Source organism: Pyxicephalus adspersus, chromosome 4, assembly GCF_032062135.1.
Source record: "Pyxicephalus adspersus chromosome 4, UCB_Pads_2.0, whole genome shotgun sequence".
Classification (NCBI taxonomy): Eukaryota; Metazoa; Chordata; class Amphibia; order Anura; family Pyxicephalidae; genus Pyxicephalus; species Pyxicephalus adspersus.
In genome coordinates this window covers 8,155,200-8,160,924 of record NC_092861.1, presented here as the reverse complement: position 1 = coordinate 8,160,924, position 5,725 = coordinate 8,155,200, and the positions used below count along the sequence as shown (strand labels likewise).

Sequence of the window (5,725 nt, the reverse complement as noted above, 5' to 3'; positions counted from 1 at the left end):
TTGTGGTTATTTTGTCTTACAGGTGTTGGATTATTTGCATATATGCACATGTGTGTCACAAATTTTTGTGGGCTGTACTTGAATTTGCCAAGAAATTTTATAAACAATAAATCTTCTCTTTATATTGAGACATCCAGTCAGGTATTGATTAATGGTCATTTATCAGGAGCCATCTCCCTGAACTCAGGAGTAAAGCAAGGCTGCCTGCTGTCCCCACTCCTCTTTGTGCGTGCATTGGAGCCGCTGTTGGCCCTCAAAGAAAAAGTAGTAAGAGGGGTACACCTCCTGGGAGGCAGTGGGGATACCATGGACAAATGCAAGTGCTTGGCAATTGGCAGAAATCAGATAAAAAACAAACAAACTGTGGAATCTGGTAAAATTCTAGGAGTCCTCTTTGATATGTGCTGGGAAAAGGTAAAAAACTAAAAGTTGTTCAAAAGGCGGATTTCTGGAACACAAGGAAATTAAGTGAAAAGAGAAATTATGTAAAAAGAAAGATCAAATGGAGGTAAAACAACACCAGACTTGAGAATAACGTTGTGGGGCAGTTTCTTTTCTTTGTATGCAGTGAATGTCAAAGCAAAAACAGTGTCATGGCCTCCTACAATGGAGGGGCTAATGTACATTTGATTTCACAAGGAAAAAAAGCAAAGAGTTTCCCATTGGTCAAGATCTTCTGATTCGGTTTGGTATCAAGGTGTAGACAGTATGATGCTAACCCTCAAGCAATAGGACTAGGAGTGTATCCTTGGACCCCAGATTCCATCTTCAAATGCGCAGGTCATGCAATATTGATCCTGTTATATCTCCCCACAGCAGGTTCTCAAATACATTATTGTCCAAGTGAAAACCCACACGGAATAGGATTTTAGAATAATAGTACCTGGTCATACAATCATATTCCACAGCTTTACATTTGTTATATGAAAATATATGTATACAGTATTTACAAGTATTTATAAACCATTTTATTTATTCAATCATTACATCTCCACCTGTTTATCTTGATGAAATTAAAAATACAACTTGTTAAGGTTACCGACATATTTTAGGGGGTTTTGTAAAGGACTCAATTCTGCTTCTATGGACCTTCAGAAACAAGTTAATAGACATTTGTCTTACGTGTCAATATAGAAGGACAATGTAATTTGACTTACATTATTTTTAATTGAGACATATGTAAATATATAAAGTTCCATTTATCCAGATTGCAGTTTAATATGATAATTGGTTGAAATGTAAATAGATATTTCCTAAAACGTGTTTGCTGATGGATGTGTCAAGGAGAGCTGATGGACCTATTATACCGTATGCAAGCTTGGTTATCATATAAGTAATCCAAATCAGCTGCAATTATTAACTGAGGGATATATACAACTTTCTAATTGTTTTACAATTTGTTTTCATAGAGATTCATATCCTTTAAAAATTATTTTATAAATAAAATTGCAAACAATATGAATACATTTTTAAATGTCAAACACACAATGTTAAACCAGATAAACAAATGCATCTCAGCTAGTCCAGGAAAAAAAAAAAAATCTGATCACTCTCAGGTGTTTTTTGCTTTCCTGGACAATGACTTTCACAGCTGAGCATTGATTGTTTTGTTAGCTGCTTCCTAGTTGCTAATTTTCTTGTACAATTTTAATAAATTCAATAGGCAGTATGTGTTGCTATGATAAGTTTTAAGATTTAATAGTGAATATGAAAATCATTTGGTTACAGTTTTAGGTTTAATAGGAGAAGAGACTGAAAAAGCAGAGACTGTGTTGACTAGATAAACATTTGGATCCCAAGTACCGGATTGAAATCTAACAATATGAATAATGTGGGAATGATGTGTGTCCCCTCAACATACCCTATAGTAGTTTTTTGCTTAAGAGATTCAAGCATTTGACTACAGGATGTCAAACTGGAGGTTTCTTGGTGCCAAGTACTTAGCTTTGCTAATGGGCAACTTGAGTGGGTGTAGCCACTCGAAATTTAGTGATTTTGTAAAATACCAATGTGGCTTTTTCGCCCAGAAATACAAATGGTTCTGATTAGATTTGAGGAAACCATACAGATAGACTCCTTCAATGTTTTATACAATCATTGAGAAATTCGTACAGCAATATCAAATACAGCATGTGGACAATCATATACTGGGTAGACATAAGGCCATTTTGGCACGAATTAGTGAAGGTGATACTGTTTGTAATGTGTGTAATTTCCCTGAATGGAAGGCCAGAGCTGTGTGGAAGGGAGTCTTTGTCCCTTGGTTGGCGAACGATCAAATGGACCTAGCTTGGGCTTGTGTAAAAGAGTGTCTCCCCACGCGTCCATTCCAATATAGAAGAGGTTTGATCAGGTCTCCCCGGTGCCCGAGAGCCGGGTGTGGGGATGATGAGACTGTCATGCATATAATGTGGAATTGTGCCTTTGCACAAGAGGTCTCGAGGAGAGTGGCAAAGATTCTTAAGGATATGGGCTGGTCTGGTTTCTTCTGTCATGATTTAGTACTATTTGGGTAAGGTCTGACCCAGAGAGATTTCAAAGATGTGTGGTGCTTCCTAAGTGCTATGAAGCTTGCTATGTGGAAGGCTCGAGGAATTCTAGTATTTAAGAGAGATAATATTAGTGTGCGGGACTGTGTCAAGTAGAGTTTAAGCTTCCTGTATACTTATTTTTGGCGGGACCGACTTGTGTTTGGTCTCCAGGAGGCTTTGAAAAAATGGCAAGTTGAAAAATGGAAAATGTTATTTTAGTGGTATTATTTCTTTTCAGTATTTTTTTCCTGTGATGTAAGAATTACCTGATTGTCCACAACATGGTTATGACATTTAGGATTTCTAAACTGAGGAAAAAAAAAAATCTGTTCTTATCAGTTTAATATCTGATATGTCCCCGATCTGGGGACCATATATTAAATGGATTTTTAGAACAGGGAGATGGAAGTAGAGCTTGCTCGGTCCACTCCACGCCCTGGTATTGCAGTGCTTCCAGGAGTGGTGCAACTCTCTTATAGGGTAACCCAAAGACAGAACAAGACAAAATCCTCAGGAAGAAATGGCAAGAAATGGCTGCAAATGGCAAGAAAGGGCTGCAAATGGCAAGATGTCACATCTGACTGGCAAACCTTTGGCCTTGGGGATTTGGGATCCTCCTCAGAGGAATGCTTCAAGCAAGCTCTCCCCTGCTTGCTTGAAGCATATCACCCCAGGTTTAAGGCCACCGATGCGGTGGTGCCCGAGCGGACTGGCGTTTGGAGGCGGGGACATGCAAAACAGACAGATGCTGATGTGGGCACCTGCCAGCCAGGTGTGCCTGGGCATCTGGGAAACACAGCCGGCCTCTCCTCTCACTACGACCGGCCCATACTGGGCCCACGGGGGCAGGCCCACTTGGGCCCCTTAATGGGTTATCCCTTCTCAGCCTTTAGGCAAGATCGTGTCGTGGAGGAGGTGGATCTGTGTTTTTCTTCATTTCAACATCTGGATTCCGGGAGGATGGAGGAAAGAGAAGCGAACACCGTGAAGGGATTTCTTTTTTGAAAACGGTTCTGTTTGGAGGAAGAGTTGCATGATGGTCCTGCGAGGTCCAAAAATTACTGGCCCTGCCTCATCCGAGCCGAGGGTAAAGAACACTGCTATAAATACAGTAAGTGATGATGTTGTGGGAAAATTTTGTCTGAAATTCTTCTTGCATGAAGTCTGCTTCACAATCCTGAAAGTGGAAAGAAGTGAGATTTTTTGTTTGAAAGACCATAAGAAAGGAGAATTTTTCCTGTCTTTTATGCAAGCGAGATACTACAAAAAATTTGTAGGCAATTTAAGGATGAACATAAATAATGAAGAGTAACTGGGCTAACATTCCGTTTGCTATGTGAAGAGGAGGATGTAATGGTGGTAGTGCACATGTACAACCCTTTTGTGCCTGTAGAAGATATTTTCCTTTTTTTAAAAAGGTATTGTGCTGAAGTAAAGCCAATGGGGAAAATATTAAACTCAGAAAAAATATGGAACGGAAAATTTAGATTCCTGGTTAAACTAAGGCATCAAGGTGAGACAAATGAGTTGGTGCACCTTCCCCAGTTTTTTGTTTTAGGAAAAGACAGAGGGGTCCTTTTTTACAACGGGATGCCAAATTACTGTACAAAATGTGGACAGTACTACCACACGAGCGACACTTGCAAAGCAGAAAAACCATGCTGCAGAAAATGCGGTGATATAAGCCATAGCACAACGGAATGCCCTTAATGAAAGATTATGCAATGGATGTGGGGAGAGCGGGTATTTATTTAGAAATTGTCCGCAGAAAGTACCCATGAAGAAAAGCTATAAGGAAGCCTTAGAAGGAAAAAAAGAAATTATGGCGGGAGAAAACTTACCCTCGGTAAGTGGAGGTAGTGGAGGTAATGGCGGACCAAGGGGCGAAGCCGGCATTGCAGGTACCTGGAGGTGGAGGAGGTGAGAGTGTACTGGGGTACTGTGGAGGAAAAAGAACATGTCAGTGAAAGTTTGGAGGAGGCTGTTAGCCCGGCAATTGGGAGGAAGGTGGAAAGGTATCCAAGAAAGATGGAGAGGAAGGAGGTACAAAGGCAAGGAAAAAGTCCGACTCCAAAAGGAAGAAGCCAAAATTGGTGGCGGTAAACGAAGAAGAAAGATGGAATGTTGTAAAATCCGAGGAGGAAAAAATAATGGAATATACATCGGAAGGCACAACAGAATCTGGAGAAGGAAGAGAAGAGGAGGAAAAAGAATCCTATGAAACAGAGACCGGAGAAGAGGAAGAAGTGCCTTAACCTAAAATAATGAGGGTGCTAAAAATAAATTCTTTAAAGGAGACTTCGATTGCGTGAGGAAAGGAGAAGAGAGGGAAACCATGAAAAAGGGACAGCATGACAAATCGTCCAAAGTTTTGGAAGAGCTGATACAGGATTTTTCCCGAAAAGATGGATGGAGAAGCAGAAATGAGAAAGCACCGGGGTACACTTGGGCTGCAAGGAAATGCAAATCCCAAATTGATTTCTTGCTAGTAGGGAAAGAAACAAAAATAAAAGGGATAGAGCTGGAAGAAAACATCTTTTCAGATCATAAAACATTAAAAGGAAGTTTGTACTTACCGGGAGCCAGTAGAGGTCCGGGGATCTGGAGATTAAATGTTAGGCTGCTGGAACTCCCTGGAATGGAAGAAAAATTTATTAAAAAATATAAAGAATTAAAAGGAAAACAAAGAAATTACAAAAATAAGAATGAATGGTGGGATTGGGCAAAGAAGAAGATAAAAGAGTTCTTTATGGAAGAAGGAAAGAGAGAAGGAACAAGGAAAAACAGTGGTTTAAAACACTAAATATCAAGAAGCAGGCGCTGTTAAATTTAAAACAGTGTGGAGCAGAGGTTGAAGACCTCTTAGTAGAAACTGAAAGTAAAATAAACACAGAGATCTATGAAAAAGGAAAAGAGATAGTGAACAGAGCAAAAATAGAGAAACTAGAAGAAGAGAAACTGCTCCAGGTTATAGAGAAACTGCTCCAGGTTCTTCTTTAAAAAAAAAAGTATATCGCATAAGCAACTTATTAAAAGTTTGAATGGATATACGGAAAAGGACAAAATATTAAAAGCAACAAAGGAATACTACATGGAACTTTTTGGAAGGAAAAATATTGAAAAAGATATGATGGAAGAAATTTTGTCATATGTGAATATGAAATTAGAAGAGTAGGACAAAAGTAAATTGGATA

The 5,725-nt window shown here is 39.3% G+C and overlaps 1 non-coding gene across 1 annotated transcript; it reads left to right on the top strand.

Annotated features, from left to right (window-relative positions):
- The first annotated feature begins 2,818 nt into the window (after positions 1–2,818).
- LOC140330264 (U2 spliceosomal RNA) lies at positions 2,819–3,004 on the top strand. Its single transcript, XR_011920727.1, has one exon. It is a non-coding gene; the product is annotated as a U2 spliceosomal RNA (small nuclear RNA).
- The last annotated feature ends 2,721 nt before the right edge of the window (positions 3,005–5,725 follow it).